Genomic DNA, 12,736 nt, shown 5'->3' on the forward strand with positions numbered 1-12,736 from the left:
GTACAGAATACTATTATGTCAGAAGTTACAAAATTATATTGGTATGAGATTTATGTCAATCATGAATAATTATAATTCATACATGTAGACGCAAGATATATTGAGTCTTAGAGACAGACAAATACATGAAAACATAATCTATATTTTATTCTAACAATATTGTACAGGTTGACTGAATATGTTCTTTATTTAAAAAAATAGAGTTATCTTTCTTTTCTCTGTACTTAAAGTATTTTATTGTATTACAGGGTCAATTAATTTATTTGCAACAGATTCCAATCTGCCTTATCAATAAAAGAACCCTAAATCATCCATGTATATTTTGTGGATCCCAATATGGTTTCAATATTGTTGTACTTAGGATTACTGGTACATTTTGTGTTTTATAAAATGATTAAACAACCCTATTGCATCCTAGTCAGGTGATGGTGTAAGGGTAATTATAAAATCCTGACTACATGCCAAAAATTGCTATTGTCAAATATTTTATGCAACTGATTATGGCTTGCTTTCAACATCCAAAATGGCATGAATGCGATATAAAATTGGGTGACTTCCGCTAGAGTCTTGGTTCCTTAGATATGATTTCTCTTTCCATACCATGTTGACCCAAATCAATCAAAACAACTGGTCAACTGATTAGATCAGTTGATATAAATTTATCAATTATGGACTTTTAACTCGATCAATACGTTATATATGGACCTGTTTAGATTATATTGCCTGAGGACGAAGTCCAAGGTCAATATAATCTAAAATGTCCATATGTAACGTATTGACTGAATGAAAGTTCTTCATTTATATATTACATTGTCATACATGTATACGTACACTCCTCGAGACATTCACATTTCCCATTTTAGCGTTTGTGCATTGTTTATCATGTGTTTACACATCGTTTTGCATTCATTTCAATGCATGATAGACGCACAATAGAAGCAGTCGTTTAAACGCACGCTAGGAGCGTTCATTTAAACGCACCATAGAAGCGTGCATTTAAACACACGCTGGGAGTGTTCGTTTAAACGCACGATAGGAGCATTCGTTCTAACACACAATGGAAGCGTTGGTTTATTTTTGTACTTTGATTATTACCTTGATTTAGTTGTTATTTTTATATTTTTTGCCATTTTTAATTCAGATAATTTCATTAATTTTTATTTTCTATTTTTCATGTCATCATTATATGTCAATATTATTATTTTTCGTCGTTAGTCTATCGTGCGTTTAAATGCATGATATGAGCATTTGTCTACCATGTGTTTAAACGCACGCTGGGAGCTTTCGTTTATCGTGTGTTTAAACGCAAACTGGGAGCGTTCGTTTAAACACACGGTAGAAGCGTTAATTTATCATGTGTTTGGTGAGCTTTTAGCATGCAGGAAACCTAAACATCTCAAGGAGTGTTACACTGTGTATGTAGATAAAATATTTTGAATGGTGCTTCAACTGTGGCGCTTCTGCCATGATTAGCTGAGAGTAGTTACGTTATGGAAAAGTTTATATCCAGATCTAAATTTAGAAATATAGCTTCAATATACACATTAATATTAATAGAAACATAGCGTCAACAAATTTAAAAATATAAAAAAGGTTTCATGTACGTGGAAAATCCTTGGCATCAAGTGATCATATATAATAACTAATGAACGATGAAGACTCTAACACCATATGTAATATATATACATAATATACAACCTAGCTGGCTGACTGGTCTAGGATGCTTGACTCAGTACAGGTGTATTGCCATACATATCAGAGAGGTACATATGTAAAACTTCCAGGCCTGTGGTGGTAAACAATAAAAAAATTGACAGTTCTAACATTGTTGGGATTTTTTCAGACCTTTACAGAGAGGGAAGGGAGAAACATCAGCGATATTACAACATAAGTCAAGCATTTTCAAAGCAGTCAAAGTTATTTGAGTACAAAAAGTACTGTCCCTCATAGTCCTACATCTATAGGGAATGAAGTCATATTAAAAGTTAATTGCTGACTTGTACAACCATCCGTACATGTACTCACCAAGTTAAATAAATTTTCCCTTTATCTTTACTATAGACTAGAGAGAAATTACTATATTTACAGTTTTCTTTTAGGCGAATAATACTGTAAGTCAAACAGGTCGAAGAAAATATTTTACTTTCGGTTTTGATTTCCTGGACATGGATATTGTTTTTTGTTTCCGTATTCACCTCACAACAAAATGCGGTGGTACTGTAGTACTATAATAATTGATGTTTAGAACACCACAAATGTCCTCAATGAAACAGAAACTCTTACCAAAATACCTCGAAAAGCATGAAAGGGCGAGGTCCAACTGGAAAGTCCCACCTTCCGTTCCTTTTACTCAGGTTTATCCTACTGTTTTGGGAAAACTCCCGAGACTACACTAAAGAAAAACAAAGGGCACTGGTAAACATAGAAACGAAACAAAACAAATGTATAAGCTATCTAGCTTCTTTCCGAATCCTACCAAATGTGTATACTGTATTTGCTTGTGCTTATATTTGAATAAATTCTGTTTAAAGTAAAACAAATGAAACGCGCAACGAACGAAATCTGATAACAAAGAAAACGAAATAAGACAAAAATCATCGAAATTGGTCAGTAGAATAAAATGAACACTACAAAGAAATCGACGTGAAAACGAAAAAGACGCCAGTAACGCAATCGGCAAACCTCGGGTGACTCCGATACTCTACGTATGAGGAGGGTACGGACTCGGCCGAAGTTGCGCTTGTTTGTTTGTTTGTTTGTTGGGGTTTAACGTCCGAGCAGCATTATTTCAGCTATATTCAGACGATGAACATGAAATTGATGATAAAATGAACATGAAATGATGATGAACTGAAAAAGGGATGGGACACAAGGACAATGGGGTCAACAAATTTTGATTGCCACTGGAAATAGGGAGAGGTGGGTAGGGTCGAGCAATTCAGCCTCCTGTGGAGGAGCCCTATGGATCCTACACCTGGAGAATACCACAGTAGGGTTCTTTAACGTGTGAGGAACGTGGCATTTTCCCAACACGGTGCACCACTATGGTTTGCGGTCAGGTTTTCCGTATTATAACCTGACAACACCAGCATGTAACACGCCAGGGGTACCCCATTCCACCACCTGGGGCACACATCCCAGTTGCTCTGTGGACAGAGCGCCCTAGCCCCTGGCTAGGGTTCTGAGCACTATTTAGTCGCCTTTTACGACAAGCTTAGCGCTGCTGCAGGCCTATTCTTTTAACACCCGGACCTGCACGGGGAGCCGAAGTTGCGACGAGTGGCCCGTAACGGAGGAACAATGAAGTATTACTCAGTTTAAGAATAAGGTAAACTGTGTATAAGGTGTGGCACATAACACAAATACAGATATTTTATTATCCAAGTATTTATACCTCATAACCTCAATCAATTCCTGCCAAAGTGTTAGTAAATTTTGCATTTTTAAGATATTGATAGGTAAAATTTAGTTGAAATGCACTATGAATAAATGGCGGGAAAATTTTCCCAAACTTTTTTCCTTATAGAAGCAGTCAAAATATATCTACATAACCAATGCTTAAGGAGAAATTTTAACAGCTTAAAGGTTGTTTTCTTGGTGTATTTGAATATGTTTGAGGCAAAAAAAAGACCAAATTGAGCATTATGATGTGCCACCCCTTGTCTGATTCTTTCACAGAATTGTACTTAAAGACAAACCAGTTCTGATCTTAGTAATTTCATGAAATTGTACTGAAATGTTCTCACATATAAAGGCAATGAAATAAGCTTATAAACATATAGATCACCATGCTTATAATGGATATAGCAGTTCAAAAAATCGTAAAATTGGGAGTTTTAGTCATTTTACGAATTCAATTCAGTCTCTCTGATCTTGCCATTTTTTTTTTACAAATGACACATGCCATACAGCACCAGATTGGAAATTTTCTATGCTTCATTCTTGAAACATTTCAAACATGATACAATGAGTTTTATCCGCCTAAAAAGAACCTTTTATCGTTTCCCACCAAAAGAAAACGAACTTTTGAGCCATATTCACAGTAATCTGATATACTTCTCACATTTAGATTTTGTTTCAAACTTGCGGTATGAAAAGGTATCCATTAGCTTATGGTATAAACTCTTTGAAATGTGAATCAAATGAAAAAAAGTTAATCACATTTGTGTACCATTTCTGCATATAACTTTGTTTGGTTATTGGAGTTTTCCTATTCCAAATGCAATCGGCAAAGCTCGGGTGACTCCGCTACACTACCTCAATCCCTCGGATGTGATACGGGGTTTGATATGTGTCTACGCGCTACATTTATTCGCCGGAAGTTGACCGTGTCACCTTATGTCTATATTTCCGAAGTTAATATAGTACCAAAAATGGCATAATATCTGTCCTACGAAGAAAAAATATAATAAAATTAAATGACAAAAAAAAATGAATATAAATTGGCATTGAATTTAACACAGGCAGGACTACTACTTATTGCATTGAATAGAGTCGGGCAGACGGTGCATCTTGTGCTGTATTCAATCAAGAACGCTAATCTGTATAATTGATTTTTGTAAAAGATTTTATAAAACGTCAAACATTCGTAACATTTACATTTCTTGCATACAATCATAATCGCAATATTAATGCTAGGATGTACTGCCTGTAACGTCGTCAGCCATGTTGGCACCCAAGTTCAACTTGGAGGTCACTTCGGCGAAGTTCGACAAACGAAATTGCCTTTCCTTTGTTACATTGCTTCCCTTGTTATTAGCAAAAATTATTAGAAATAAGTTATTTAAATTGTATATAAAGAAGATTACTAGTAAAATTTTATAGTAAGAGTCATTTTTTACAGATAAACATGCTTCTAGTTACACTTTCATGGCAATCTGGTTTTTCAATTATATCTGAAGTTCTGAAAATATTTCGAAAAAAATATAGTAAACAAATATTACCTTAATGATAACATACTACATGGTTGATTTAATTGGATACCCATTGTGCACATCAACTGCATATAATACATGTAGACTATAGAAAGTATTTTTTATCAACAATTATACATTTTTTTTCCATAGATGTCAAGCTGATGTGAAATGAACATAATTATAAAATATTACTGTCAATACATAGTGAAATTTTAAAAATGAATGCTCATTTTCAATTAAAGTAAGTATCAGGGATCTCCATGGATCAAAATGAACACATGGCTCAATCTCTGGTTGGACACATTTTCATTGTGGCGCATATCCTTTAACACAGAAAATAAATTGCCAAAGAAAGTATAATAAGGTTGAACGAGACGTATTTAATAGCACAAGCTTCAACATAGAAATTTATAAACAACAGTTATGGTAAATCTTTCTATCTGCACTGTCCAACTCAGTTATACTAAGGTGAAGTTTTCCCTTCCATACAGGCTTGACCACAGGTTCACAGCTTTAGAGGAATTGAAGTAGGCGTGGTCATTGTGTTGTTGCCATTATAAAAGTTTTTTTTATATAGTTTAACCACAATAACTTATGACAGGTATAGGGAGAGAGTTGGAATGTCGTACCTCCTATAACCAGAACGTTCTGGGAGCAAAAATCTGCATTCTGAGTTATACATTTTCGTTGATATTACCCTTTAAGCCTTTAAGTCCCAAAACTAAACGCAGTATCCCAAAATGATTGTCAACCTTTACCCCGAATAGATGACACATTGGAAGCTTTAAACGGAAATAAATGGTTTTCAACCCTCGATATGCATTCTGGGTACTGGCAATGTGGCCTTGAAGAGAACGATCGAGAGAAAACCGCCTTTGCAATCCCCGGAAGCGGTCTATGGCAGTTCCGAGGACTATGTTTCGGTTTAAGTGGAGCACCCGCCACTTTCGAGAGGCTATTTGAAAAGACCTTTTCAGGTTTAACCTGGAAGATATGTATGGTGTATTTGGATGATCATCGTATTTTCAAAAGATTTTGACCAACATCTGAAAAACTTAAGTGAAGTTTGTGATCGTTTAAGGCAGTCAAATTTAAAGCTTCACCCTGATAAGTGTGTTTTAACACAAACTGAAGTAACATTTTTAGGCCACAAAGTAATGAAAGACGGTATTAGTACCGATAACTCAAAAATCGACACGGTCCGAGATTGGCCGGTCCCGAGAAACGTCAAAGAAACCCGTAGTTTTGTAGGTTTTTGTTCTTATTATCGACGTTTCGTTAAAGACTATGCTTCGATTGCAAAACCCTACACAAATTGACAGAGAAAGGCACAAAGTTTGCTTGGACTGATGCATGTCAACAAGCTTTCAATACTATGAAAGAACTATTAATAGCCGCACCAGTGCTAGGTTACCCTGAAAATGAAGGGGAATTCATACTAGATTGTGATGCAAGGTTCTTTGGGATGGGGGCAGTCCTTTCTCAATTGCAAAATAAAGTTGAGAAACCAATAGCGTATTTCAGTAAGACATTTTCCAAGTGTGAAACAAACTATTGTGTCACTCGAAAAGAGCTATTGGCTATTGTTAAGGCTATCAAAAATTTTCACCATTACTTATACGGTCGAAAATTCACTGTCCGTACCGACCACGGGTCCCTACGGTGGTTGATGAATTTTAAGGAACGGGAAGGTCAGCTGGCCCGTTGGATGGAAGTGCTTGGTAGTTATGATTTTACAATTATACATAGGGCAGGTAGAATTCCTGGGAATGCCGATGGTCTTAGCCGCCGGTCATGTCCTAACAGTTGCTCAAATTGTCTACGAAGGGAGACAAAAGAACATTGCTCAGGAGGATCTGAAATTAAAGCCTACGTTGATAATTCAGATCTAGTACCTTCTAGTAAGCTTAACACCTCAACCGATACCAACAGTGAAAATAATGAAATTAGGAATTCACAAAATGAGTTAGGAAATATGCACACTGATGCACTTACTATTAATAAGGGCGTGTGTATGTTCTCATTTGACAACTCAATGAAAACACAGAATGACTCAGTAAATCAACATGACCCGGTTAGCTCACTGAAAATCGTGAAACCTAACAGTTTTGGAAATATATGCAAAAATCTGCTGTATGACCCCAATATTCTATTTTTAGTAATGGCGGCCATGTTTTTTAACCGATTGAAAGTCCAAAGGGTCATTTTGTACAGGATACTCCAAGAAACCACCATAATAAGTTTAATGCAAATCTATTCAGTAGTTGCAGAGGAGATGTTTGAAGAAATTGTTAACAATGATGACGACGACTGACGCCAAGTGATGACAATAGCTCACATGGTCTACAGCCAGGTTAGCTAAAAAGGGCAATAACTCCAACACTGCTTAACAGATTAAAATGAAAATTTGACTGCAGATAGATCTCATTATACTGAACACTTTTACCAAGTCAAAATTTAGTTTAACCTAAAGGTTTTGGAGATATATACAAAAAACTACTGTCTGACACCTATGTTCTATTTTTAGTATTGGTGGCCATGTTTTTAGAGGGGTAAATAATCTCCACGTCAGTTGTATGCAAGATACCCCTTGGAACATTTGTATCCAGTTTGGTTCCAATTGGTCAATTTAGCAGTGTTAGAGAAGAAGAGTTCATAAATTAATTACGACAGACGCCAAGTGATGGCCAAAACTGCTTTCTAACCCTTATGTTCTACTTTTAGTAATGAGTGACGGCCATGTTTTAGAAGAATGTTGATAAATTGTTAACAGAGGAGGAAGGATGCCAATTAATGGCATAAGCTCACATTTTGTATCATAAAATGATTTACTGAGATAATTTTTAATTGGTGCGAAATTATTGAATGTTGCAGAGAGGGCGCTTGGGAAAGGAGGTGAGAGGAGTGAAAAATAATATTGTTGTACTTAGGATTACTGGTACATTTTGTGTTTTATAAAATGATTAAACAACCCTATTGCATCCTAGTCAGGTGATGGTGTAAGGGTAATTATAAAATCCTGACTACATGCCAAAAATTGCTATTGTCAAATATTTTATGCAACTGATTATGGCTTGCTTTCAACATCCAAAATGGCATGAATGCGATATAAAATTGGGTGACTTCTGCTAGAGTCTTGGTTCCTTAGATATGATTTCTCTTTCCATACCATGTTGACCCAAATCAATCAAAACAACTGGTCAACTGATTAGATCAGTTGATATAAATTTATCAATTATGGACTTTTAACTCAATCAATACGTTTTATATGGACCTGTTTAGATTATATTGTCTGAGGACGAAGTCCAAGGTCAATATAATCTAAAATGTCCATATGTAACGTATTGACTGAATGAAAGTTCTTCATTTATATATTACATTGTCATACATGTATATGTACACTCCTCGAGACATTCACATTTCCCATTTTAGCGTTTGTGCATTGTTTATCATGTGTTTACACATCGTTTTGCATTCATTTCAATGCATGATAGACGCACAATAGAAGCAGCCATTTAAACGCACGCTAGGAACGTTTATTTAAACGCACCATAGAAGCGTGCATTTAAACACACGCTGGGAGTGTTCGTTTAAACGCACGATAGGAGCATTCGTTTTAACGCACAATGGAAGCGTTCGTTTATTTTTGTACTTTGATTATTACCTTGATTTAGCTGTTATTTTTATATTTTTTGCCATTTTTAATTCAGATAATTTCATTAATTTTTATTTTCTATTTTTCATGTCATCATTATATGTCAATATTATTATTTTTCGTCGTTAGTGTATCGTGCGTTTAAATGCATGATATGAGCATTTGTCTACCATGTGTTTAAACGCACGCTGGGAGCTTTCGTTTATCGTGTGTTTAAACGCAAACTGGGAGCATTCGTTTAAACACACGGTAGAAGCATTAATTTATCATGTGTTTGGTGAGCTTTTAGCATGCAGGAAACCTAAACATCTCAAGGAGTGTTACACTGTGTATGTAGATAAAATATTTTGAATGGTGCTTCAACTGTGGCGCTTCTGCCATGATTAGCTGAGAGTAGTTACATTATGGAAAAGTTTATATCCAGATCTAAATTTAGAAATATAGCTTCAATATACACATTAATATTAATAGAAACATAGCGTCAACAAATTTAAAAATAGAAAAAAGGTTTCATGTACGTGCAATATCCTTGGCATCAAGTGATCATATATAATAACTAATGAACGATGAAGACTGTAACACCATACGTAATATATATACATAATATACAACCTAGCTGGCTAACTGGTCTAGGATGCTTGACTCAGTACAGGTGTATTGCCATACATATCAGAGAGGTACATATGTAAAACTTCCAGGCCTGTGGTGGTAAACAATCAAAAATTTGACAGTTCTAACATTGTTGGGATTTTTTCAGACCTTTACAGAGAGGGAAGGGAGAAACATCAGCGATATTACAACATAAGTCAAGCATTTTCAAAGCAGTCAAAGTTATTTGAGTACAAAAAGTACTGTCCCTCATAGTCCTACATCTATTATAGGGAATAAAGTCATATTAAAAGTTAATTGTTGACTTGTACAACCATCCGTACATGTACTCACCAAGTTAAATAAAATTTCCCTTTATCTTTACTATAGACTAGAGAGAAATGACTATATTTACAGTTTTCTTTTAGGCGAATAATACTGTAAGTCAAACAGGTCGAAGAAAATATTTTACTTTCGGTTTTGATTTCCTGGACATGGATATTGTTTTTTGTTTCCGTATTCACCTTACAACAAAATGCGGTTGTACTGTAGTACTATAATAATTGATGTTTAGAACACCACAAATGTCCTCAATGAAACAGAAACTCTTATCAAAATACCTCGAAAAGCATGAAAGGGCGAGGTCCAACTGGAAAGTCCCACCTTCCGTTCCTTTTACTCGGGTTTATCCTACTGTTTTGGGAAAACTCCCGAGACTACACTAAAGAAAAACAAAGGGCACTGGTGAACATAGAAACGAAACAAAACAAATATATAAGCTATCTAGCTTCTTTCCGAACCCTACCAAATGTGTATACTGTATTTGCTTGTGCTTATATTTGAATAAATTCTGTTTAAAGTAAAACAAATGAAACGCGCAACGAACGAAATCTGATAACAAAGAAAACGAAATAAGACAAAAATCATCGAAATTGGTCAGTAGAATAAAATGAACACTACAAAGAAATCGACGTGAAAACGAAAAAGACGCCAGTAACGCAATCGGCAAACCTCGGGTGACTCCGATACTCTACGTATGAGGAGGGTACGGACTCGGCCGAAGTTGCGTTTGTTTGTTTGTTTGTTTATTTGTTGGGGTTTAACGTCCGAGCAGCATTATTTCAGCTATATTCAGACGATGAACATGAAATTGATGATAAAATGAACATGAAATGATGATGAAATGAAAAAGGGATGGGACACGATGACAATGGGGTCAACAAATTTTGATTGCCACTGGAAATAGGGAGAGGTGGGTAGGGTCGGGCAATTTAGCCTCCTGTGGAGGAGCCCTATGGTTCCTACTCCGGGAGAATACCACAGTAAGGTTCTTTAACGTGCGAGGAACGTGGCATTTTCCCAACACGGTGCACCACTATGGTTTGCGGTCAGGTTTTCCGTATTATAGCCTGACAACACCAGCATGTAACACGCCAGGGGTACCCCATTCCACCACCTGGGGCACACACCCCAGTTGCTCTGTGGGCAGAGCGCCTATTTAGTCGCCTTTTACTACAAGCTTAGCGCTGCTGCAGGCCTATTCTTTTAACACCCGGACCTGCACGGGGAGCCGAAGTTGCGACGAGTGGCCCGTAACGGAGGAACAATGAAGTATTACTCAGTTTAAGAATAAGGTAAACTGTGTATAAAGTGTGGCACATAACACAAATACAGATATTTTATTATCCAAGTATTTATACCTCATAACCTCAATCAATTCCTGTCAAAGTGTTAGTAAATTTTGCGTTTTTAAGATATTGATAGGTAAAATTTAGTTAAAATGCACTATGAATAAATGGCGGGAAAATTTTCCCGAACTTTTTCCTTATAGAAGCAGTCAAAATATATCTACATAACCAATACTTAAGGAGAAATTTAAACAGCTTAAAAGTTGTTTTCTTGGTGTATTTGAATATGTTTGAGGCAAAAAAAGACCAAATTGAGCATTATGATGTGCCACCCCTTGCCTGATTCTTTCACAGAATTGTACTTAAAGACAAACCAGTTCTGATCTTAGTAATTTCATGAAATTGTACTGAAATGTTCTCACATATAAAGGCAATGAAATAAGCTTCTAAACATATAGATCACCATGCTTATAATGGATATAGCAGTTCAAAAAATCGTAAAATTGGGAGTTTTAGTCATTTTACGAATTCAATTCAGTCTCTCTGATCTTGCCATTTTTTTTTACGAATGACATATGCCATACAGCACCAGATTGGAAATTTTCTATGCTTCATTCTTGAAACATTTCAAACATGATACAATGAGTTTTATCCGCCTAAAAAGAACCTTTTATCGTTTCCCACCAAAAGAAAACGAACTTTTGAGCCATATTCACAGTAATCTGATATACTTCTCACATTTAGATTTTGTTTCAAACTTGCGGTATGAAAAGGTATCCATTAGCTTATGGTATAAACTCTTTGAAATGTGAATCAAATGAAAAAAGTTAATCACATTTGTGTACCATTTCTGCATATAACTTTGTTTGGTTATTGGAGTTTTCCTATTCCAAATGCAATCGTCAAAGCTCGGGTGACTCCGCTACTCTACCTCAATCCCTCGGATGTGATACGGGGTTTGATATGTGTCTACGCGCTACATTTATTCGCCGGAAGTTGACCGTGTCACCTTATGTCTATATTTCCGAAGTTAATATAGTACCAAAAATGGCATAATATCTGTCCTACGAAGAAAAAATATAATAAAATTAAATGACAAAAAAAAATGAATTATAAATTGGCATTGAATTTAACACAGGCGGGACTACTACTTATTACATTGATTAGAGTCGGGCAGACGGTGCATTTTGTGCTGTATTCAATCAAGAACGCTTATCTGTATAATTGATTTTTGTAAAAGATTTTATAAAACGTCAAACATTCGTAACACTTTACATTTCTTGCATACAATCATAATCGCAATATTAATGCTAGGATGTACTGCCTGTAACGTCGTCAGCCATGTTGGCACCCGAGTTCAACTTGGAGGTCACTTCGGCGAAGTTCGACAAACGAAATTGCCTTTCCTTTGTTACATTGCTTCCCTTGTTATTAGCAAAAATTATTAGAAATAAGTTATTTAAATTGTATATAAAGAAGATTACTAGTAAAATTTTATAGTAAGAGTCATTTTTTACTGATAAACATGCTTCTAGTTACACTTTCATGACAATCTGGTTTTTCAATTACATGTATATCTGAAGTTTTGAAAATATTTCGAAAAAAAATATAGTAAACAAATATTACCTTAATGATAACATACTACATGGTTGATTTAATTGGATACCCATTGTGCACATCAACTGCATATAATACATGTAGACTATAGAAAGTATTTTTTATCAACAATTATACATTTTTTTTCCATAGATGTCAAGCCGATGTGAAATGAACATAATTATAAAATATTACTGTCAATACATAGTGAAATTTTAAAAATGAATACTCATTTTCAATTAAAGTAAGTATCAGGGATCTCCATGGATCAAAATGAACACATGGCTCAATCTCTGGTTGGACACATTTTCATTGTGGCGCATATCCTTTAACACAGAAAATAAATTGCCAAA

At 35.4% G+C, this 12,736-nt stretch overlaps 1 protein-coding gene across 9 annotated transcripts in view; it reads right to left on the reverse strand.

The window, feature by feature from the left end:
- Positions 1-9,785, reverse strand: part of LOC148597913 (uncharacterized) — a 47,180-nt gene extending 37,395 nt beyond the window's left edge. For 5 of the 9 annotated variants that reach the window (XM_088562480.1, XM_088562481.1, XM_088562486.1 and 2 more), the window contains exon 1: positions 2,284-2,637. The gene's annotated coding sequence lies outside the window, so the exon portion shown is untranslated. Of the gene's footprint in view, positions 1-2,025; positions 2,251-2,283; positions 2,638-9,513 lie in introns of those variants that run through there. The other 4 variants (XM_088562484.1, XM_088562482.1, XM_088562488.1 and 1 more) reach the window with 3 other exon arrangements.
- Positions 9,786-12,736: the final 2,951 nt, after the last annotated feature.

The sequence above is a fragment of the Perna viridis genome, chromosome 14, assembly GCF_037379345.1.
Source record: "Perna viridis isolate PV_CMFRI_1.1 ecotype Kerala chromosome 14, ASM3737934v1, whole genome shotgun sequence".
In the NCBI taxonomy this organism is placed as follows: domain Eukaryota; kingdom Metazoa; phylum Mollusca; class Bivalvia; order Mytilida; family Mytilidae; genus Perna; species Perna viridis.